Source organism: Canis lupus, chromosome 31, assembly GCF_011100685.1.
Source record: "Canis lupus familiaris isolate Mischka breed German Shepherd chromosome 31, alternate assembly UU_Cfam_GSD_1.0, whole genome shotgun sequence".
Taxonomy (NCBI): domain Eukaryota; kingdom Metazoa; phylum Chordata; class Mammalia; order Carnivora; family Canidae; genus Canis; species Canis lupus.
The window spans coordinates 32,240,529-32,265,402 of NC_049252.1; the positions used below are offsets into that span (position 1 = coordinate 32,240,529).

At 35.4% G+C, this 24,874-nt stretch overlaps 1 protein-coding gene across 3 annotated transcripts in view; it reads left to right on the forward strand.

Annotated features, from left to right (window-relative positions):
- The window catches only part of DYRK1A (dual specificity tyrosine phosphorylation regulated kinase 1A), a 146,595-nt gene that overhangs the window by 54,427 nt on the left and 67,294 nt on the right, over window positions 1–24,874 (forward strand). The window contains exon 1 of one of the 3 annotated variants that reach the window (XM_038581477.1): window positions 541–607. The exons of the other annotated variants lie outside the window; for them this stretch is intronic. The gene's annotated coding sequence lies outside the window, so the exon portion shown is untranslated. Of the gene's footprint in view, window positions 1–540; window positions 608–24,874 lie in introns of those variants that run through there. 3 annotated transcript variants of the gene reach the window in all.

Here is a 24,874-nt window from a genome sequence, read left to right on the forward strand (position 1 = left end):
AAATGTGGTCTTTAACTGGGAAAGAAGAAACTGCAAAAAGCCTCATATAGATATTTTAATTACATTATTGGTGTAGCTCTTAAGTTTTTGTGATTGGTTTTTGTTTTGGTGATCTTTGTTTTCGAAAGGAAAAAATGACCTTTTTGACTTTGAAATGGGATTTTAAAGAATGTCTATTTTTAATGAAGAAATGTGTTTGAATATATTTTTAAATTGTAGATCAAATCATATTTTACATTCATGAGGGATTCAAAGAATCTGATGTTAATTGTTTTTTAAGTAAAAGGTAACTGAGTAATCCTCTCTGTAATCTCTCAGACGTGCACATGTATGCGTCTGTCTGTACAAACTAGCGGTGCGCCACATACACATTATGGCTGAGTGGCTGATAAAGTCATGATGCTGAAGCTGAATATTACCGTCTTAGAGATAAATAGGAATATTGACAGAAAAAATTTTAGAATTTTATGAAAACTTTGTTGTCAGATTTTATAAGTTTGACCTTTTGGTGCAGGAACAGTTTCTCAGCACTGTCAGCTCCCGGATTGCTCGTTGGGCACTATACTGCACATTGGCTATACCAAGTAGATGCTCACTTTCAACTGAGGTCAGTAGAGGAACAAAGTATTTTTGGGGTATCTCATAGATTTATCCAAGAATATTAATGATTTTGGAGATTTTCCCTAATGAAATTTTGAGGTGGCAAAGTTGCTCTTTTACTCGAAAGACTTATGGATGAAATGAAATATCTAGTTAATTTTATGAATGCTAGAAGATAAAACCTACAAAGATTAGATTTATGATATAGTCCAGTCTCTCTCCTTTGGCAATGTATTTTTAAAAATTTGTCAACATTTATTGGCTGATGAAGGGAAGAAACTCAAGAAGGAAGATCTGGCTTTGTCTAACATATGTATTAGCTGTTGATGTATTTCCCTTTTAACAATTTGAAAGTTAATAATTGTTTTTGAACATAATTAACAGCTGTCCTAATCATCATTAATTAATGTAGCAGTTTGCTCTTGTATTACTGTGCACACATTTTATTATACTTCAACTGGTAGAACTTTAACCCATAAAAGCTCATAAGGAGTTTTTCAGTGAAAGTTATTTCTAGAATGCTTATGCATACTTGAAAGTGAATACTCTGTTTTCCCTAGGCTTTCATGGTACTGACTTTATGTTGGTTAGAAGTGGTGATACCCTACTCTCTAATAACCATTTCATAGATGCTAGAAAGGATGTTGAGGTAGGTGTTGACTGATGATACATCTTTCAAAAGCAAAGGCTTTAATAATAGATTTTTACTAAACACCAAGCCAGAGTCCAACTTTGATGCATCTCTAGTACTCGTGTATATAGATATTCTTGTATTTAACTTGAGGGTCTTTTTGTATACATGGAAATGAGAGTATAAATGAAGTGAAATTGGGTTATTTTTAAATTTTTGGATGAAAAATTGTGACCAATATTTGATTAACTTTGGTTAACATTTGCTTTGTACCAGGTACCGTAATGTACTGTAATAGGCACTCTGCTCACAAGGATCACTGTGCTTAGGAATCCAGGAGCACTGAGTTCAGTTGGAGGAGAGGGCATATATGTAAGAAATGATGCAGTGGATATGATAAATTTTTAAGACTTACATATTGAATTCAAGGCATCTAGAGTAAAAACAGAAAACACTCTTTGGTTAATAGAATTCACAATACTGGCCTCACCTGACATCCACATGCCGATGTTATCAGAATCTACATTTGTGTTCCACTTCTTTCTCCTGAGTTTCAGACTCATGCGGCTGCCTCCTGGATGTCTCTTCTGTACACAGCCCTTCACTCCCATTCATTCTCGTTAGAGATGAGTGACATTCTATCCAAGCACACCGTTATCCTGGGAACCTAGGAACATTCTTTACCCTTTTGAATTAAGAGGTAACCAAATTGCATTTATTTGAAGGATGTAGAATCACTTACTTCTGGGATTGCATTTGTAAAATACACTTCCTCAGAGATTACTGTGTACATTAACATAAAAGCTCTTACATTTTTTTCAGTGTATGTGATGAAAGACCTCCCACCCTTTTGTTATTTTCCTCATTGGCATTGAATGGAGCGTAATTTCTTTTCTTTTTTTTTTTTTTTTTTTTAAGATTTATTTATTCAGAGAGAGCGCGAGAGAGGCAGAGACACAGGCAGAGGGAGAAGCAGGCATCATACAGAGAGCCTGATGTGGGACTTGATCCAGGGTCTCCAGGATCACACCCCGGGCTGCAGGCGGCGCTAAACCGCTGCGCCACCAGGGCTGCCCTGGAGCGTAATTTCTAAAAAGCTGTTTGATACAGCATTTGATGCCATTCTTTATTGACATGGGCTTCTTTAACAATTAAAATTGTCTTTGAAAAGTAGGGATAGGCTAGTCACATTAAATCTTGAAACAGTTCTAGAATATACAGAACTACAACTTTTTTAGGAGGAATGCCTTGGAAATTTATTTTAAATTGTGCTGTGATTTGTTCATAGGGTTGTTGTCATACTTGTTGAAATGTATGAATTTAAGGACTTAAAACAAACGGGGCAGAATTTTAAATTTTAGGTTGTCTAATTTTTTTTTAAATGTGAGTTTCGTAGGGCAAGGTTTGCATACTTCAGCTATATAGGAGTATGACATTCTATTATAGAACAATTAGAAATCAGATCTGTAATATTTTTTTTTTTTTTTTTAAATTTATGATAGTCACACAGAGAGGCAGAGGGAAAAGCAGGCTCCACGCACTGGGAGCCCGACGCGGGACTCGATCCCGGGTCTCCAGGATCGCGCCCTGGGCCAAAGGCAGGCACCAAACCGCTGCGCCACCCAGGGATCCCTCAGATCTGTAAATTAAAAAAACTTTTAAATCTCACTCAGCTGCAGGGTGCATTGGGTTTTGTACATTTTGGTATTTGGCACATATTGCCAGTTTGCCTTCTTTTGGAATTGTTCTTCACACAGTCCTGTGTGTCTGGTCTTTATGTGTTTTCCCTTCTGTAGCTTCTACTCATTTCTTAACCCTGGGCTATCAGATTCCACTCCTAATAATTCAGCAAATTTATTGTTTTTGGTGAATGATAAAACCAATGGATTTATTTTTGCTCTCAGGTTTTTACTTTTTCTTCCCTGTTTATTAAGTAATACACAATAACTGAAAAAATTTGGTAATTTTTAAAGAATATAGAGAAATAGAAGGAAATATGCCCACGGTTCTATTTCACTCTGGCACATTCTCTTTCAGTTTTTTGTTTTCTGTGCCATTTTTGACATTCAGGATGGTGTGCTTGGGTTAGGATGTATTTTATATTATTTATATCTTTTTTTTTGGCTTAGTATTCTATCATAAATATTTCCCTTTGTCATCAAAAACTTAACTAACTCTAGTGATCTATCATTTTAAACTTGAAGCAAATCTAGAGCATTGAGAACTGTAACTGTCTTGAGGGTGAATTACTTTTAGAAATTCATTTTAAAGTATACTGATTTGAGACTATTTCATACTAAGATTTCCTAGTTAAGTGAGATATCTCATATTAGACATTAAGTTATTTTTTAAAAATTTCCTTTCCATTTTATTTAAAGCACTAACATCTGTGCATAAATGTTTGGTTCTATGTTAAATTACTTTCTTATAATTGATTCCTAGGAGTGTAAGTATTGGGTTATAGAGTTCGGAAAATCTTAAGGCCCTTGATACAGCTTTTCAAAAAGCTATTTGGTAATAAGTACCAGTTTATACTCCCTAGCATTACATGAATGTGTGTCTTTTAATAAATCTTTGTGAGCATTGAGTATTATAGTTAAAAATAACTCTAATTCGGCTGGCAAAAAGAAGAATCTCCTATTTTAGGAAATACAAAGTAATAGTGTTATACTCTGTGGAGGAAAAAGTTCCAAGTGCTTCTAAAATGTATAATGAAGTAAGGGCGCCTGGCTGGCACAGTCGGAAGAACATGTGATTCTTGATCTCGGGTGGTGAATTTGAGCCCCATGTCAGGTATAGAGATTACCTAAACTTAAAAAAAAAAAAAAAAAAAGAAATGCGTTAAAATGTATAAAGTAAGCAACAAACCTAATAGTTTGGTAGATACTCTCCTTCCAGGGTTATTTAGCAAATCATTTTTAGTTAATGCCTTTATGGCCTTTGCACAGATTTGCTTACCAGTTTTTGTCCCACCTGGCTTGATAGCTCCTCAAGATTACAGGGCTGTAGCTCACCTTTGTGTGTCCCATGTCGATGTAGCAGGGTTCCTGAGACATAAAAGTGGATTTGCAATGAATCCTTGCAAAGAAGAATAATTCTTGCCATCCCAATCCCTAAAAATATCTTCATGTAAATGTCTGCTTTAATACATTTCTTAAAATAGTTTTAAGATTTCCATGTTATTTCCTCTTTCATTTTCCTTTTATAGTTCATATTTTTATTATTTCAATTTCTGATTTCTAAGTGGAAGCAATTAATGATGACATCATGTACATATCATCTAAAAGAGCATATAGTCTGTTTGGAAATGATTGGAAATCCAAAGTTTTCCACATTGCAAAGTTGCATTTCTTAGTCCTCTGTGCCTTTATTCCGAAGTAAAAGCAAATAAAATCGTATTTGTTAATTTTAGATCTTATGGATACTTACTAAATGTACCTCCAAAAGAAGGTTTGAGTTCTGAGAAGACAGCAGGGCATAGTTTTTTGAATCTCCAGTTTTCTCTGGAAACAGTAACTAGAACAGCAAAACCAAAAACTCCTGTTCAGCCAACTTTACAAGACCAGGTGAAATGGTATCCCTGCAAACTCTGATACAAGCGGTTGGGGGCAAATCTCCCAATAACTACAGGACTGGTATGATGTCAGCATTTGTAAAGAAGGATGCAGAAGGAAGCAGCAGGCTATCTGAAAGCCCTGAGAACAGGAGAACATCAAGGTTCTAAACCTCCCTGAAAAGTGTGTCAAGCAAGCTTGAGAACAGTAGCAGAGACTAAGGTGTTTTTCAGTTCACAGGTTACAAGAGGTGCACAGGAGCTTTGGAGTCAGAGCTGCCTGGTTTCCCTATGAACTTTCAAAGCCACTTGAAGCTCCCTTTCTGGCTAAAGCCCCACTCTTCAGGAGACACTGCTGGGAATAGAATTCGCATCAAGCAGGATGGAGGCAGTGTAGGCAAAGGGAAAAAAGTCTGATGAAGTGAGAGAAGGCAAACACACAGAAGATCTCATTTCATTACCCTTCATAGAAACAGAAAAGGCCGGTTACCAAAGCCAGAAAAGCTGCTCTAGTTTCCTAAAAGTTTTTAATTTTATATGAAAATGAGCAACAGGCAAGGATCACAGTCAAATTTCCCACTGAGCTTTTATAAGAAGAAAGGAATAAGGAACAGAATGATACTCATGCGGACAATGAAGGCATGCTAGAAAGAAATGTCCATGAAACTAGTGAAAACTGTAACCTAATGTTTCAGAACAAACTCTAGCAAATTTAGAATATGATACAAATATGAGAGGGCAACATAACTCTGGATAGGGAAGTCTTAGAAATGTGGGGATGACTGAGGAAAGAGAAATTAAAAGTAACCAATAAAATGAAACCTAATCTAGAAGGAATACAACAGTGAAAAAAGCACAATAGAGAATTTCTTTAGAGAAACTGAAGAGAAATAGAAAAAAATTAAAAAAGAAAAATAAAGAATTGTCTAGAAAATGGCGAGAGTTATTAAAGACAGTAAGGTTTCAATGTAGAATAATAGATCCTGAGGGAGAACCAAAGCAAAGTAATTTAATAACTACCAATAATTATAATTGAAGTAAATTTTCCTGAAATAAAAAATTTGGAAAGGGCAAATAGATACTTGTGTAAATAAATCCAGAAATGATCAACATGCAGATGTATTCTTTAAAAATTACTGAACTTGGGATCCCTGGGTGGTGCAGCGGTTTGGCGCCTGCCTTTGGCCCAGGGCGTGATCCTGGAGACCTGGGATCGAATCCCACGTCGGGCTCCCGGTGCATGGAGCCTGCTTCTCCCTCTGCTTGTGTCTCTGCCTCTCTCTCTCTCTCTGTGACTATCATAAATAAATAAAAATTAAAAAAAAAAATTTAAAAAAAAATTACTGAACTTGAAGGAAAAGAAGATTCTTAAGATATTTAGGCAAAGACTTGGTCAAGTCATTATTAAGGGGAAAGAATATTGGATTATCTGATTTTGAGAGCAACACTTTATGCCAGATGCAGTGGAGTAACTCCTAGTATTCTCAAGGAAAACAAGAGAACCTGGAGTTTTATATCCAGCTAAATTGACTAAAGCATAAACACAAAGTGTTATGAACACAAGTATGAATTTGGAGAACTTCTGTTTCTTTGAGTACTTCTTGAGGAATCTACTAGAGAGTCAACTTTGGCAACCAGGAAGATGCAGGGAAGCGTTACACAGATGCTGGTGGAACTTAAATTGTTGGTATGTGCAAATGTAATCTGTAATGCCTGTACTCTGCAGTGAAGGTGCAGTACCAATAACCAGAAAAATAAAAGTAGAAGAAAGTTGCTGTTTATTTCACAGTTATTAATGGGGAGTGAAAGGATATTCAAAACAGATGCTTTGAGAAGAAGAAAAGTAGGAGGGAGAAGTTACTAATTAAATTTCTGTTGTGTTTTTTAAGTAGGGGAATCAGGGCATACTTTTCTCACTTCAAGACATGTAATGAAAAGAACGGAAAATAGAAGAGATTTGGGGGTATGATATAATAATTAATTAATATAGAACTAACCATCAGACCAAAGTATAAGCTCCTAATACCAGTTTCTTCCTCTGGAGATTAAGAAGCATAATGATGGTAATAATACCTCCTAATACCTGGAGTGCAGGATGCATACATTGCACTTGCCCAAGAGATGTGCTTTTTTATTTTTATTTTTTTGTGCTTTTATTTTTATTACTATAATTCCCCATCCAATTATTACTGTACTCTTTATGCATATTTGGGACTTGCATTTTCTTAAATTTCTCTTGTATTTGAGAAATTGGCATATTGTCTCAAATTTTATTATTATGCTTGTATTATCAGGGACATTCCATTCAAATTTGTATCTCATTTACATAATTTAAAACTTGTGTTGAATGGCTGTTTTATTTGTTAGACATTAGGATTATGCCACTTTGTGGCCAATGATTTAGACTCTGGAATTAGGTAGAAAGCATTTCCAGGAGCAGGTTACTAGATAGAAAAAAATGTGAGGGGAAAAGGTTTTTTTCTGGCAACCAAGTTAGCTCAAAATGAACATTTTGCTTTTTCATATTTAATGAAATGATTGTATAACATCCATTTTTATTTGTATATAGTAGAAAGATATCTTGTTGTAGTTACACAGATCTGTTATTGAAAGATGCCTGAGATATAGTTAAGCTTTTTCCTCATTAAGTGACGTTTGTTATGTTTTTCTTTCTTTGAGAGCAGGGACTTTTTCCAGTCCCTCATCTTTTGTATAAGCTTTGTGTGTGCATATGTGTGTGTATAATTATTTTATGAAATATAATTTACACACTGTAAAATTTATTATTTTTATGAGTAAATTTGAATTTTTATTGAACTCACACAGTTGTGTAGGTATCACCACTACAATCCAGTTTACCTAGTTTTACTTAAAAATAATTCAAGTTCAGAAGAAAATGAAAATCCCCAGTAATTCTGTAACATTCACATAATAATTATAATTTTTTGGTATATGTATATATTGCCTATTGCTTTATATGCATATGGCTCCTTCCTACCATATTTAAGAAACAAAATTGGGATCGTATTTTACTTCTTATATAATCTTTCAAAATTTAAACATTTCTCCATCATTAATATTCTTTTATAGCATCATTTTAATGGCTAATTAGTATTCTACAAATCAATTACTATTTAACCTATTCCCTCTTGTTTCTAATTAGTTCATAAATAATGTTTAAGTGAACATTATTGTGTAGTCTTTGTGTTCCTCTTTGATTTATTGCCTTAGTTCCAATTCTTCAAAGTTGCAGTTGTTGGATTAAAGGATACATACATTTTTAAAGATTTTTAATACATGTTTTCAGGTATCTTTTTAAAGTACAATTTATGCTTCTACTTGCTACACATCAGACTTTTCCCATACTCTAAAATCCTGAGTATTTAAAAATGTTTGCCAGTTTGATAGACACAACTTAATATTTAATTTGTATTTGTTTGAGTATTAAACTGAATATGTTTTATGTTATTCATATGTCCTGTGAATTCCTTTTAATATTCTTTGCTGGTATTTCTTTCAGGGTTTTTTTGTTTTGTTTTGTTTTGTTTTTTAATTTATAAGAGTTCCTTATTGAAATCCTTACTATAATGCCAGCTCTTTTACTCTTCATGGTAACTTTGAGATAGGCACGATGATTGGCCCAGTCAGAGAGGAGGTCACCTGCCCAGGTCACAAACCTAGTATGGATGGAACTAGAATGCAAACCAGGAGCGTGATTCCAGACTCTTAACCAGTATGTTCCTGCTTACTTATTGCTAATAATACATTTTCCAGTTTGCGTTTTAATTTTCTTTCTTTCTTTCTTTCTTTTTTTCTTTAAATTTATTTACTCATGAGAGACAGAGGGAGAGACACAGGCAGAGGGAGAAACAGGCTCCATGCTGGGAGCCTGACGCAGGACTCGATCCCGGTTCCCCAGGATCATGCCCTGGACTGATGGCGGCACTAAACCGCTGAGCCACCCGGGCTGCCCTGCGTTTTAATTTTCAATTAAACTTTTTGTCACAGTGTCATTTTATACAGGATTTTAAAGTTTCTGTATGGAGAAACTAGGTCTTTTTTAAATTAGTTTAACACCTGGGACAAAAGAGAATCTCAAATGTTTGTTGAACAAATGAGAATAAACCTGTTAATAACCTATTGATGGTGGTGACCTTTTAATTTCTGTATTATACTTCCTCTTTTAAGGGTGTTCCCAAGGGCTTCATAAATAATTTATTCTTTGGTTTTGATAAAATAAGCTTATCTGTATTAGCATTTCTGGGAAGTCTGTGGAAGTAACTGCTGCTTTAAAAAGGAATGTGTTCTTAAGTATGAGTTGTGGAGAATGTGTATCATTGACAGTGACTTGAATTATAGATTCTAGTGAAATAAAACACGTGTTTTAGTTGTAGGAATACTTTTTTTTTTTTTAAAGATTTTATTTATTCATGAGAGACACAAAGGCAGAGTCATAGGCAGAGGGAGAAGCAGGCTCCCTGCTGAGGGGAGCGCTATGTGGGACTTGATCCCAGGACCCTGGGATCATGCTCTGAGCCAAAGGCAGACGCTTAACTGCTGAGCCTCCCAGGTGCCTCTGGTTCTAGGAATAATTTGATGGAGTTTGGTTTTTGTAGTTTTAAAAAATGGGCATGTTTGGCTATTGTTTCAAAATATTTTTAAGCAATAAGTTTTGATTTGCTTTAAGATATAAAATCGTTGAAAAGGAAAGCCCCAACTAAGAAAGCTGAAGTAAAAAGTTACTACTGTTTAAGGTTTGGATAGTGTAGATCAGTTCCTTCAAAGGTGTAATTTAAGGTTTTACTTCTTTCTAGCTTTCTTTTTTTTTTTTTTTAATTTTTATTTATTTATGATAGTCACAGAGAGAGAGAGAGAGGCAGAGACATAGGCAGAGGGAGAAGCAGGCTCCATGCACCGGGAACCCGACGTGGGATTCGATCCCGGGTCTCCAGGATCGCGCCCTGGGCCAAAGGCAGGCGCCAAACCGCTGCGCCACCCAGGGATCCCTCTTTCTAGCTTTCTTCCCGCCCCCTTATCTTTTAGAGATTGACATCAGGCTACTTTGTGGTCTTTTTTTAGTTTGGTCAAGACCTGTGTATAGTTCCCGACTTTTTAAAAAGTGTAGCGATTTGTATCATTAAATGAGTCTTTGTTAGAGGTTAGTGAGAAACAAATTTTACACACCATCTGCGGAATATACTAAATGGAATCAAGTACTCAAAAAGCAGACCCTTGAAAATGTAAATATCTTGCTAATACAAACCTATGCTTTGTATAAAGTTATATAAAAAAAAAAGTGTTGGGTGCTTGCTGTTTCTCTAATCTGCTCGTTACAACCAGCCTTCTTTCCTTCTACTAGAAGTAGTATTTTTCAGGCTATGTTCTGCAAACATGATAAATTCATATTTGTACTTTTCCATATAAAGCATTAATTACTCGATTTACAAGTGTATGTTAGTAAAACTTACTTTATTATCTCCTTAGTGGTAAAATCGCCTTTTTTTTTTTTTTTTTTGAGTGTGTGCACATGAGCACATGGGGGAGGGGTAGAGGAGAATCTGAAGCAGGCTCCACCTCCCCTGTGGAGCCCCACTTCAGGTTGGATCTCACAACCCTGAGATCATGAACTGAGCTGAAATCAAGAGCCAAATGCTTAACTGACTGAGCTACCCACCAGTCACTCCTAAAATTGCTTTTAATCTAGAATTTAAAAATTCTTCCTTTGTTTACCTTTGTCGCTTTAAATATAGTAATGTGTTTATAACTTTGTTTTATTATTAAAAAAACTGTCCTCCCAAAAAGATGAAATCAAATAGCTCTCTACACTACTTCACTTCTTGCCAATTTCTGTTCCTCTTTTAAAGTTTTTTTCTGTAGATTCTTATTATAATTTTATAAAATTGATTTAAACCCCTCTTTTTGACCCATCACTTTCAGACAGTTTCTCTTAATTTCCCAAGATATGCAGTGAGGGTTTTAGTACCTTTTATATTTCTTCCAACCTCAGACTTGACCTTTCAGACATTTCCTTTTATGTTGTATGTATATAAATATATGTAGTTATACACCTTTCCTTAACTAATATGAGTTCTACTTTTTGTTTTGAGATTCTCTTGAATATTGAAAAAAAAAAACTGTACTGGAAAAACACATGGTCTATTAGGACTTATAGAGAGGGAGATGTAATACTGTGTCATTAAGTTTGTTCCACTCATAGGAGAAATGTTAACCCTGGACTGAGTGTAGTGTTGCAATGTGCTGGTTGATTTCGAGAAATGACTTAATTGTGTGATACTGTATGAGTTGGTATGCATTCAACTTTCACAAGAAAGTTTTTTTAAAAGTCTCAGATGAGGGATCCCTGGGTGGTGCAGCGGTTTGGCGCCTGCCTTTGACCCAGGGCACGATCCTGGAGACCCGGGATCGAATCCCACGTCGGGCTCCCTGCATGGAGCCTGCTTCTCCCTCTGCCTGTGTCTCTGCCTCTTTCTCTCTCTCTCTCTCTCTCTCTCTCTGTGTGACTATCATAAATAAATAAAAATTAAAAAAAAAAAGTCTCAGATGAGAGTTACTGTTTATGACACTTGTCACCTTTGGTCTGTGCATGATCCTTTTATTACAGTATTCTAATAATAAATACCTCTGAGCCCCTGTTGCCCAACTCAAGAGCCTGAACTTCCTCTGCCACTATTAGCTTCTCTCCCAAGTGAAGGGGACTGCTTAGGGATTTGGTGTTTGTGGTGAGCCGTTGGACCGGTATGCCTCAGTGTAGTGAGTGTGGGTTGGGTCCTGGCACTATGGACTGCTGCTGTTGCCTGTCTAGCTCTTCTAGGCATGTGGCTTAGCATCCTCACGGGGCATTTCTCTGGATTTGGCCTGGGGGTGACTGTGTTTCAGTGGCTGGAGCTGTGTGTTGACTGCAGGGAGTACTTCTTACAGCCATCAGGAGAGGACTGACCATGAAGCAGATAGTTGTCTAGCCAACTTCTCTCTCTTCTACTCCTTTTCCTTTCTCCCCTGGAACGGTACTTGTCATTTCTGCCGTGGTTTTTGGTGCCAGCTTTCAACTATAGGTGTGGCATTCCTTTGATTTTTGACCTAATTGCATTGGCCTTTTGTCTTGAAGACATCTGTCAGAATCTTTGGTTCACACTCTTAAGTCCCTATCCTATGCTTTATTTAGTTGATTTTAGTTTTGTGACTGTTTACTGCTATTTTGGGATATTGTGGATGATACGAACAAATATGCTTAGTCTATTTAGTCCTCTAAATATTCTAGTGCTCTAAAAGCACCCTCTTCTCCCACCTCAGGAAACTGAGCTTCAAGGTGTGGCGTTGGTTCCTTCTCTTGCCGGTGGTCTAAAAGGGTTTTTTCAAGCACTACTCCAATTATGTCTGTTCTTGATTCTCTGTTTACTTGTGAATTCTGGTAACACAGTTGACCCTTGAATGAAGCAGTGGAAAATCCAAGCATAATTTTGGACTCCCTAAGAAGTTAACTTAATAGCCTTCTGTTGACCAGGAGTCTTACAGATACCATCAATAGTAGATTGCCACATATTTTCTATGTTGTATGTTTTATATACTATATTTTTAAAATTAGCTAGAAAAAATGTTACTAAGAAAATCCTAAGAAAAATTCCATCTACACTACTCTACTGTATTTATTGAAAAAAGAACCCTACATAAATGTACTCCTGCAGTTCAAATCCATGTTGTTCAGAGGTCAGCTGTATATATTAGGTAGGTGGCCTTTTTGGTCTCAGTAAAACTTATCCTGCTTTAAGTGGTATACTTTAAGTGTAGCACTTAAAAGTTACCCATATGAGAAGCAGCGTTTTTGAGAGTCAACAATTGAACTTCAGTCTCTGCTTTGGTGACTTTTGGTTTGGGCTCTATTCAGAAGTTTTTTTCTCTGTCCGTGACCTGTCTACATGTTTTACCTCCGCATGGACAGCCACATAACCTCTTGTTACCTTGATTTTTGGAAGAGGGCTCCTTATCTCTTTGAGGTGCTTCCCACCCAAGGGCTCTTTCTAGGGGCACCTGGCTGGCTTGGAAGAGCATATAGCTCTTGATTTTGGATCTTGAGTTTAAACTCCACATTGGGTATAGACATTATTAAAAATAAACTTTAAAAAAGTGAATTTTTCCTATTGTTTGTTTCTTAAGTCAGATTAAATATACTCCCCAAATGTGTTAATCTGTCCTTTTGTTTTCATAGGAGATGGAAATTGACAAGCAAATAGTTAATTCAGTTTAAGGTGAAAGCGCTTCAGAACGATGGAACTTTCAGTTTATTGCCTTGATAAGCACAAGCAAGGGGTTTTTAAGCCCCAAGTTCATTTGCAAGAATATTTTTTTAATTAATGCAATGTGCATTAATTATGATAACAGCTAAATAAAGCCTTGATCAGTCAACTTTTGTATATCTACAATACCTGGATGAGGGAGCAAAAATATATTTAACGTACAACAGTGAGTATTGATAATGTTCTAGATTTTTTTTTGTTTCTACTTCTTCAAGGAAGATGGGACCATACCCCACATTGAATTAGTTGATCCACAAAAGTAAAGAACAGTCCAAGATTTAAAAATTTATATCTGTAATACAGATTTAAATAACAGTTTCCCTCGGTTTTTATAAGTAGATTTCTGAGAAGGAGGGGAAGGGGAAAGCAGGATTACTAATCTTAAATTGGAGAGTACAGATAACCCTACTGCGCTTATTAATCTTTTGTAAAGGATGGTGAGCAAAACAAAATGGTGGCAGGCTTATTTTAATGGAATTTGGTTTTACAAACTTGACCGAAGTAGTTTCTTAAAATTTTTTGAATATTTTCCAGATTACATGGCTTTAAAGAAAATGAAAACATGTTTCTTTCTACTTGCCATTTTCCAAAACTAGGAAGCTACATTGTGTATCTCCATAAAATACAAAATCAGTATAGTATGATTTGTCATTTCAGATCATCTTGGATGATTTATTACTTGACATAATAATGGACTGTTAGACACTGAGAGGGTAGAGGCTGTTTTATCTATATATATGTTGAGAGCATCATTAACTGCAGCTGAGAGGTTATCAGCTATTCATTCTAAATATTTTTCTTCTTTATAAGGAAGAATGTAATTGGTATTACTGTATTTAAGAAATTAATGATTTACTTATATACTTAGAAAACTGATTTACGAGGAATTCTAAAATATAAATGTTAGGTAGTGAAGATTTATTTAGTGAGTTAATTATTATTACTATTTTTAAGGATTTTATTTATTTATTCATGAGAGACATAGAGAGAGGCAGAGACACAGGCAGAGGGAGAAGCAGGCTCCGCACAGGGAACCCAACGTGGGACTCAATCCTGGGTCTCCAGGATCACGCCCTGGGCTGAAGGCGGCGCTAAACTGCTAAGCTTGAGGCTGCCCTCAAGTTAATTATTTTTAAACATTTTAAGTGTTTAATTTCAGATTTTAATAGTGATACTCACTGACCCTTTCCTAAACGCCACAATATAAGCAGCTTTAAAAAGAATTGATGAGAAACTTAAACATTTGAATTCAGGATGTTTTATCCTGGAGCACCTGTCACCAAGCAGATGATGTTTCCTTGTGCGTCTAGGTCCCTAAGGAAAATAAGAGTGCCAAGATTTTAATTTTTTCCCCTTCCAAGGATGGGAATATTTTGTGATATGAAGACTGTTTAAGAGGTGGACCAGGAAACAGTCCTTCTTTACATGGAAAAATGCCTTATTTACTGCTGTTGTTTGGAAGACAAGCTTAAGATTGCTTTATCAATATGGGGCGAATAAGAGAAGCCTGAACTTGGGAGACCTAGCTAGAATAGTAGAAACCCAGGGGTGATAAGAGTGTGAATTAAATTGATTTAAAAATCTTTCCTTTTTGTTTCTCTTCTTGCCTTTATCCTTAGTTTTTTTTTTTTTTTTTTTTTAAGGTTTTATTTATTTATTCATAGAGACACAGCTAGAGAGAGAGAGGCAGAGACACAGGCAGAGAGAGAAGCAGGCACCATGCAGGGAGCCCGATGCGGGACTTGATCCCAGGTCCCCAGGATCACGACCTGGGCTGCAGGCGGCGCTAAACCGCTGCGCCACTGAGGCTGCCTATCCTTAGTTTTAAAGGAGGTTCGTAAGCATTCTAAGTAGTTAAAAAACACACCAAATGATACCTAAAGTTTGAAGTAAATGGAGATTGAGTCTTTCAGGAAATGTATTAAATGCTCTGGGTTAAAGTGATTTGCAGGCCTTAAGTCTTGATTAGCAGATGCTTGCAGGTGATGGCATGGAGAATGATTCCAAGCTAATCTTTTTTGAAAGCATATTTAAATGTACTTGGTTCAGTAAACCAAGATGCTTATTGATACCTTACTGATGTATTGATTATTGATAGATACTGTTTGGAGATAGTTTGAGAGGATTTTGATTTTCTCTGTTGGATCTTTTTATGCATTATTTTTCTAAAGTATGGTTTCTTTTTTAATAGTATTAGATGATTTTTAAGGTTTCTTTCAGCTTTAAAGTTCAGTTATTGATCCCTCTTCTCCTCTAAGAAGCTGACTCTGGTTTGGTTTCTTTGGACTTTAAGTGGTTTTCATCCAGAATCCTTCAATAGAGAAAACATGAGAAGAAATTAGGAGACAGGTGTGTGGGTAGTGGGTGCTTGAAGATGGTGGAAAAGTGGCTTCAGTTTTCTTAAAGGGGAAGATAATTTGCAGTGAAAGAGGACCAACATGCTGTTTTCTTTCAGTCTGATCTCAAAATCTGCTGTGTGTCTTAATTCAGTATATTTTACAAATGTTGGAAGTCTTTCTAGAGACATTTACAAACATTGGGTGGAAAAACATTTTAAAAATCGCTAAATTCTCGGTGTGGGATGAGTACTCCCATTTAGAATAATTTCTAGCATTTAGATAATTGCTAGGATAGGTGGGACAAGTTGATCTATTTTAAAATAAAATTGTATCTTTTATGAAGATAGAATTATAAGGCACAAATGGGAACTGTGTCTCCTTGACATGTTTCAAAGCATTTCTCTGAATATGTGAGATTAAAGAAATTCTCTCAACCACTAAGAATTGTCTGAACACTGATGTTCTTTAAAACTATCTTTATAGCTGTTAGTATATACTGACAGAGGTTTTCTTTAATGTTTTATTCATTAGCAAATTTACATATGAATATAATGTTTATATTATTCTTGTATCTTAGTTGAACTTGGTTCCGAGATAAGTCTTAGTTGGTCTCAATTTGCATAAGCCCTATAGGTTAATACTTAATTTAGGTTTTATTGTTTTAAAATTTTTTTTTTTTTAATTTTATTTATTCATGAGAGACACACAGAGAAAGAGAGGGGCAGAGACACAGGCAGAGGGAGAAGCAGGCTCCATGTAAGGAGCCCGAAGTGTGGGACTTGATCCTGGGTCTCCAGGATCAGGCCCTGAGCTGAAGGCAGCACTAAACCGCTGAGCCACCCTGGCTGCCCTGTTTTAAAATTATTTTTGAAGTTATATGTTAACGTGTGATAATTGGAAACAAAATGTTATTTCTCTTCATTATGACAAAGCTTAAGACTGCCAGCAACCCCTGTGTTCTGGTATGCCCACCTTTTATTTAGTCTTTCCATAATAGAAAAAATATGCTTTGTAGGATTCCTCTAAAATCTAATGTTTGAGAATCTATTTGAATGTATGGAAAGATATTTACATAATGCTTGCTTTTGAGTAGGTGGGGAAGAAGTTGAAATGTTGATCACAGCTTCTGTTAGAAAAACTCATATCTATATAGTAAAAAGTTAAAATTACAACAAAACACACTACTTTAACTGTATTGTGGGTGTATTACCATTGGATAGCTTTTGGAGTCGAAGGTAAAATATGATTTTAATCCTTTTCAATTGCTGCTAATTTTGCTCTAAACCTGAAAGTGTTAACAGCAACTTGAAAATGTGACAAAGCTCAATTTCATTTCTTGTTTATTGCTTGTTTTCCTATTGGACAATTGAAGTAGCTCTGCCCTGGCAACTAAAATAGGCTATTTGCATAACCTAGTTTGATTGGCTAGCATTCCGACTAACACTTCCAATCATATGGTGTCGGTTTAGTGGTAGGCTATGCTAATTAGCCGCTGTTGCTGGGGTTCAGGATGGTTTCCGTGCGCTGTTCTGCTGCATTGTGTTGCCTGGTGAGAGACATTGATAAATGAGTGTTTAATGATCTGCAGCAGTTCCCACTCACTGCGGGCAGGCGGATTTTAGAACAGAAGTGGAAATAAGGATTTAATTGCTCTGTTAAATACCTGTAGCCAAAATATGTGTATTATATTACAGAAGTTAAGTTGTATAAAATCTTTATCTAATTAAATACTTTAGAATATAAAAGGGAAATATTTTAGCTTTGTCTCTTAAAATATAACTCAAGTAACAGAACTATGCACAGGTTTTCTAAAACCTTGTTCAGTAAAATTGATCATTTTTTTCCAAATTAGAAATAGTACCGTTTCACTAATAGCATATTTGATTTTTCTCATACTTTGGACCTTTTATAAAGGTACATGTTTATTTTTAATAAATAGGTGCAAGCTTTTGGGCACCGTTTATCTTGTACTGCACATGTAATCTAGCAAATAGCATAAACTTGAGATTCTGGTTCATGTTCTGTTCAGATGGAAGATCAGGTGTTATTCACCACCTCCTGCTATTGCTACCTTTTTAATTTAAGTCAGATATTTTAACTATTGCTTATACTATATTATTTTTGGTTTACATGAAATCTTTATTGGGTAATGTTTGGGAGATTTTGTAAGAAATAAAAAAACTCAGTGCTTTTGTTCATGAAACATGAAAGGTAAAGAATAAATACTTGCAAAGTTAGGTGAAAGTACAGGATATTTATACAAAAAGCGGCATAAGGTTTTGTCTAGAGGAGTATAGGGGAAAAAATCAGGCATTTTAAGGACAGGGACATAGGAAATGGGTTGAGTAATCTGGGAAAGGCTTAAAGAAGAAGTCCATAGAACTTGTGTTAAGGTTTTAAATATGGCTTAGGATTCAAATAGCTGGAGAGTAATAGGAAAGAAGAACATTTTAGTGTGAGGACTAGATAGCAGTTGGATAAAAATAATCTTTCTGATCTTATCATTTGTCTAATGTAAGTAGTCACATTGATTGATCAAGGCCTCCAATATTTTAGCTGTTTCAGTGCCCAGGCTTCCAGTCAGGCTGGTTATCATTCCCGTAAAATAAGAGCTGCAAGTTTACTGTTATAGTTCTCATATTCTTTGGCTTTTTTTTTCATTTTGTTTTGAGGCAGCCAGTGTTTTTCCCTTTTTGTGTCTGTTGGTTAAAGCATAGGACTTCCTACTTAACTTTCTTTCAACCCTCCCTTCTGGCCCTAAAGCAGTGAAATACAAGATGGCATCAAAAATAATTCATGTGGGGCATTCTTGGGTGGCTCAGAGGTTTAGTACCTGCCTTTGGCCCAGGGTGTAATCCTGGGTTCCAGGGAACGAGTCCCACATCGGGCTCCCTGCATGGAGCTTGCTTCTTCCTCTGCCTGTGTCTCTGCCTGTTTCTCTCTTTCTTTCTCTCTCTGTGTCTCTCATGAATAAATAAATAAAATCTTTAAAAAAAAAATTCAGATGAATTTAGATGTCGGTATCAAGTCTATAAACTTTACCCCTTTAATTGTTCTGTCTTTTATTCAAGAGCCAAGTTAAATTAGACAAGTTAATTGGACAGTCTTACAGCCTTGCAAAGTTTAGAAACAATTAAAAATTAACATCTATTAATGTTTATTTATTTATTTCTTTTAAAAAAATATTTTATTTATTCATGAGAGACACAGAGAGAGAGAGAGAGAAGCAGAGACACAGGCAGAGGGAGAAGCAGACTCCATGCAGGGAGCCTGATGTGGAACTTGATCCCAGGACACCAGGATCATGCCCTGGGCCAAAGGCAGGCGCCAAACCACTGAGCCACTCCGGGATCACCTGATTTTTAAAATCTTTCCCTAGGCATATATACTTGATTTACCTACATAGTCAAAGGAACATAGACTCTTGGACTCAGGAAATTTACAAGTCTAATGAAGATGGTTGAGATATGTCTTTAAACAACTGTGTCACGTGGTAGAGTATCCACACTGTAAGAGAAATGGAAACTCAGAAGTGGGACTGATCCTTTTTGGATTGGGATGAGGAAAAGATTTGTGGTGGAGGTGGTATTTTCCACGGTCTTAGGGAATGGATAGGATTTTAGCAGTGATGGTTTAAGTCTACAGGGTATGGAGGATGCTATCTAGTTGAAGGTGGAGGCCTGTTTAGTTGACTAAGGTTGCTGATAAAGAGACTGTTGAGGGCCATGAAGGATAGACAGCATAGACTTTGGAGTTTCTCTTATAAAGGGTGGGAGATCTTAAAATTTTTTCAGCAGAATTTCACTTTTACTAAAACATGTCTTCTATGAACGTTATAATTTTAAAATAGACCTTTCCTTGATTTTAAAACACTAAAATATGATATTGAGTAATTTCAAGGTGTTTGGTCTAAGCGACTGGAAGATTTAAGTTGCCATCACATAAGACAGGATATGCTATAGGAGAAGCAGATTTGAGGGGTGTATACCTATTTTAAAAAGTCATGTTTAGGATGAGTTGCAATTTTAATAGCTTTTTTAACATTATAATTGACATTAAATAAATTTCTATAATAAACTCCCTATTTAAAGTGTATGATTTGATGAATTTTAATATGTATTATCCATGAAACTTTTACCCCAACCAGGATAATTAACATATCTATCCCTCCTTCAAAGGTCTCCTTGTACTTCTTTGTTATTCTCTTTCTTCTTCCTCCCCTCCTTTCTTCCCCCTCAATCCCTAGTTGACTCCCAATCTGTTTTCTGTTACTATACATTACTTCATTTTTTCTAGAATTGGGGTAAATGGAATCATACACCGTGTTGTCCTTTTTTGTCTGGTTATTTTCACTCAGCACAGTCACTTTGAGGTCCATCCATGGTGTAGTACTTACCTGTCAGTAGCTCATTTCTTTTATTATTGAGTAGTCATTGTGTGGATATATCACAGTTTATCCACTTGCTTGTTGAAAGGACATTGGAGGTTTGTTTTTTTTTGTTTTTTTTTTTTAACAGTTTTTGGTTGTTCCAGATAAAGTTGCTATGAATATCAATGTACAGGTCTTTGCATGGTCAGGTTTTTATTTGTTTTGGATAAAAACCTAATTATGGAATGACTGGATCATCCGGCAGGTGTATGCTTCACTTAAGAAAACTGCTAAACTGTTTTCCAGAGTGATTTTGCCATTTTGTATTCCTACCAGCAGTGTATAGGAGTTTCATTCTTCCACATCTTGTCATATTTGGTGTGGCCAGTCTTTAATTTTAGCCATTCTAATAGGTGTGTAGTGATATCTCCTTGTGTTTCCCGGTCATTAATGATGTTGAACATCTTTGCATGTGCTTATTTGCTCTCTACATGTCGTCTTTAATGAAGTGTTTGTTCAAATCTTTGTATCACTTTTCTTCTTACCGTGGAGCTTTGTGAATTCTTTATTTTGAATACAAGTCCTTTATCACATATGTGACTTCTTACAAAGATTTTCTTATAGTCCGTGGCTTATCTATTCATTGTCTTAAAAAAATGTCTTTTGAAAAGCAGATGGTTTAAGTTTTTATGAAGTATAATTTATTGATTTAATCTTTTATGGATCGTGCTTTGGAAAACATTTGCCTAATTGTCCCAAGATCTAAAACGTTTCCTTTTTTTTTTTTTTTCTCCCCTACAGATTTTATAGTTTTGGGGTTTACATTTAACTATGATCCATTTGGAGTTAATATTTGTAAATGATCCTGCAAGGGGTAGCTAAAAGATCACTTTTTTTTTGGGTAAATGGATATCTAGTTACTCATTTGGCAAAAGGACTGTTCTTTTTTTAAAAAATCAGTTGTGGGTCTCTTTCTGTTCTGTTCCATTAATCTGTTGGTGTGTCTTGCTGCCAATGCTGTATTGTCTTTATTACTATAGTCACATAATAATGTATTGACGTCATATTTTCTTCTTTTTAAAAAATACTACTTTGTGCCCTTTGCATTCCCATATGAACTGTGAAATCATTTTGTGACTTTCTATAAAGAAGCCTATTAGTGTGTTGATTAGGATTGTGTTGAATCCTAGATAATTTGGGGGAACAATTGATATCCTAACAATGTAGATTATTCAGATTTATGCACATGCATAAATTTTCCTCTAATTAGATTTTTCTTTAATTTTCCTAATTTTTAGGGTGCCATCTTTACCATTTATCCTATTTATAGCTAAGTATTTCATGTTTTTTATATTATTATAAATTTTTTTTTTAAGTAGGCTCTGTGCCCAGCATGGAGTCCAACACAGCTCACACTCATGACCTTCATCAAGACCTAAGCTGAGATTGAGTCAGATGCTTAACTGACTGAGCCATCCAGGTGCCCCTATTATAAATGGTTTTTAAGTAAGTTTTTTATTGTAGTTGCTAGTACATAGGACTACAACTGATTTTTGTATATTGACCTTGTTTTCTGCAACTTTGCTATGAATCACTTATTAACTCCCAATAGTTTTTTGGTGGATTCCATCAGATTTTCTGTGTGGATGATTCTTTTGGTGGCTGTGATGAGAGACAGCTTCGCTTCTTCCTATCCAGTTTGGCTATCTTGTATTTCTTTTTCTTGCCTTTCTGCACTGGCTGGAATTTCATGGAATATAGAATATATATATATATTCTCTCTCTATATATATAATATAAAACAGAATACAATATTGAATTGAGAGATGAAAGAGGACTTCCTTGTTGTTTTCCTTATTTTAGAGAGGGAGATACTCAGTCACCACCACTAAGTGATGTTAGCTGTGGAGTCTTTGTTGTTTATTGTCCTTTATCAGATTGAGGAAGATCCTTTCTAGTCCAAGTTTATTCAAAATCTTTTTTTCTTTTTTAATCAAGATTGGATTTTGGATTTTGTGACATATTTTTCCTACATCTATTGATACTATCATGTGGGTTCTTAAAAGTTAATTTGATAAATAACATTGATTTCTGAATGCTAAACTGACATTGCATTTCTGAAATAGAGGCCACTTGGTAATGATATATTGTCCCTTTTTTTAGATTGTAGGATTCTGTTTACTAAAATTCCGTTAAGAATTTTTGCATCTTATGTTCATGAAAATTAATTGGGGTTTCATAGACTTTATTCCCTTTGGATTTCATTTGCATTTTTTCTGTTAAGGTAGAATGCAAGTCCTTGATAAGGCTTGTTTTAGTTTAAATGATGCTATTTTCTATTTGGCCCATCTGTTCTTTATTCCCACTTCCTCTTTCTGCCTTCTTTGGATTAATTGAAAATTTTTTTTATGATTTGATTTTTTTTCCTCTGTTGGGTTATTCATTTTAACTTTTTTTTTTTTTTTAAACTTAATGATTGCCTTTCTCCTATCACATCTACCTTCTAGTGATGTTACATCACTCATATATAGTGTATTGGCATCACTACAGGGTACTTTCATTTATATTCGCCTGGACTTTTAGCTGTTTTTACACAGATTTTATTTGTATGTATGTTATAAACCCCACACTATATTATTATTATATTTGTTTAAATATTTCTCTTTTAATGAAACTTAACTAATTAGAAAAATTGTTACGCATTTACCCATCTAGTTACCTTTTCTGATGTTCTTCATTCTTTTATTTAGGTTCTCTTTCCATCTGAGTTCATTTTCCTTCATCCTAAGTACTTCCTTTAACATGTTTTGTAGTATAGGCCTACTAGTGAAACATTCCTTCAACTTTTGTATATCTGAAAATGTTTTTGTATCACTTTTGTTTTTGACAGATATTTTCACTGGGTATAAAAATTCTAGATGGATTTTAAGGAATTTAAAGGTTTTGCTCTATTTGCATTGTTTATTTCAAGAGTTCTTTCATCCTTATTTTTGTTCTTTTCTATATACATGTCTCTTTTTTTTTGCCCCCCTGCAGCTTTTAAGATTTTCTTTTTATCATCAGTTTTAAGCAATTTGATTATGATGTATCTTGCTGTAGCTTTCTTTATGTTTCTGGATCTTGGGTTTGATGAATATCGGATCTATGGACTTGTAGTTTTTATCAAAATTGGAAAATTTTGGCTGTTATTGTTTCACCGTTTTTTTCTGTTTACCTTTTTTATATCAGGAAATTTAGTTACATATATGTTAGGGTACTTGAGGTTGTGCCAGAACTTGAACAATGTCTATTAAACTTACTTTCAATTTTTTTTTTTTTTAAGATTTTATTGATTTATTTTAGAGAGAGAGAGAGTGCTCAACAGGGGGAGAAGCAGAAGGAGAGGGAGAGGGAGATAATCTCCAGCAGACTCCGTGCTGAGGGCAGGAGCCTCACTCAGAACTTGATCCCACAACCCCGAGATTATGACCTGAGCTGAAACCAAGAGTCGGATACTCAATCAGCTGAGTTACCTGGGTGCCCCTTAATCTTTTATTCAATTTCTTTCTGTTTTGACAGCTGATTTAGATGTTGAGTAGTCAATTGGAATTCTGCAGTACTTTTTATTGCTATCCCTTCAAGTTCACCAATCTTTTCTTCTTCACTGTCTAATCTGTTAATCTCATCTAGTATGTTTTTAATTTTACACATTGTAGTTTCATTTGTACAAGTTCAGTTTGTGTCTTTTAAAAAACATTTACTAAAAAAAATATTTACTATCATTTCCCTTAACTATTTGAATATGTGGAGTATGGTTATAATACTTGTTTTAATGTCTTTACCTGCTAATTCTATGCTATGTTGATTTTTTTTTGTCCTCTCACCATTTTTTTTTCCAAGTCTGAATAATTTTGTTTGTGTGACAGACATTTGTGAATTTTTACTTTGTTGAGTGCTGAGTATTTTTACATTTTTATAAATTTTCTTGACTTTTTTTTCCCCTGGTACAGGTTATTTGAAAATAATTTGATCTTTGAGTTAGACTTTTGAGATTTTGTAGGTGAGACCAGCAAGTATTTAAATAGTCCTCACGCCTGAGAAGATACTACCCCGTATAATGTTTCTTGATGCTTTCCGGTCTGGTGGTTTTAGGGTGTTCTGTTTTTTCCATTAAAATTCTATTTTTAAATAATCTTAACACCCAACGTAGGGCTCGAACTCACAACCCAGAGAGCAAGAGTTGCATATTATATCAGCTGAGCCAGCCAGCCAGTTTGTTGCTTAGCTTCTCATAGTTTGCTGGCAATCTGTGGTATTCCTTGGCTTCTGCTGCATTATCCTGATCTCTGCCTTAATCTTCACATGATGTACTCCCTATTTGTATGTCTGTCTCTGTGTCCAAATTGCTTCTCATAAGGGCATCAGTCAGATTAAGGCCCTCCCTAATGACCTTATCTTCACTAATTATATCTGCAATGTCCCTATTTCCAAATAAGGTCATATTCTGGGGCTGGTACTTCAACATGTGTTTTGAAGGGACACAAAGCTGTAACATCCCCGACATACCACTTTTATGTTCTTAGAGTCTTACTTTTGTTCTTTCCTTCCTCTTGGGCTACCCATTTTCCTCTCCTCTGTGTATTTTACTTAAAATTCACCCTATTAGTCCTAATCAATCAGTACTTATATATATGTATGTATGTATGTATGTATGTAAAGATTTTATTTATTCATGAGAGGCAGAGACATAGGCAGAGAGAGAAGCAGGCTTTGTGCAGGGAGTGTGATGTGGGGCTTGATTCCAGGACCCTGGGATCACCACCTGAGTCAAAGGCAGATGCCCAATTAATCTGTATTTAGAAGGCATTTTTATTGTGCCTTTTATTGTAAGTATTTACATGGATATTAGTTGCACAGACTTGTAATTTTTTTTTAAAGATTTTATTTATTCATGAGAGGCAGAGGAGAGAGGCAGAAACATAGAGGTAGAGGCAGATTCCATGCTGGGAGCCCGATGTGGGACTCGATCCTGGGACTCCAGGATCAGGTCCTGAGCCAAAGGCAGAGGCTCAACCATTGAGCCACCCAGGC